The sequence below is a fragment of the Nestor notabilis genome, unplaced genomic scaffold, assembly GCF_000696875.1.
Source record: "Nestor notabilis isolate BGI_N333 unplaced genomic scaffold, ASM69687v1 scaffold19969, whole genome shotgun sequence".
Taxonomy (NCBI): domain Eukaryota; kingdom Metazoa; phylum Chordata; class Aves; order Psittaciformes; family Psittacidae; genus Nestor; species Nestor notabilis.
In genome coordinates this window covers 589-910 of record NW_009945382.1, presented here as the reverse complement: position 1 = coordinate 910, position 322 = coordinate 589, and positions in this window count along the sequence as shown.

Genomic DNA, 322 nt, shown 5'->3' with positions numbered 1-322 from the left:
CAGGAGGTGCCTCCTGCCCTCCCTGAGCCCAGCTGCCAGCAGGGCAGGCCCAGCCCTGCCCCTCTGCAACCAAAGTCGTGTCATTCCAAACGCCAGCCCCCCTCTCCTGACGTTTTGCACTATTTTTGTGAGCAGGTTTTATAAAAAAATAGAGAAAAAAAGCGTTTTGTACAGTGGGTTTGTATTTGATTAATATATTGAGTTCCTCTTCCTGCACTCATGGCCTCAATCTATGCAGGGGGGGACCTCAGAGGGCTGCCTCTGCCCAAACTGCTCTTCTTTTTTTACATGAAACCAAGGAATTTGAGTGGGAAGTTTTTGA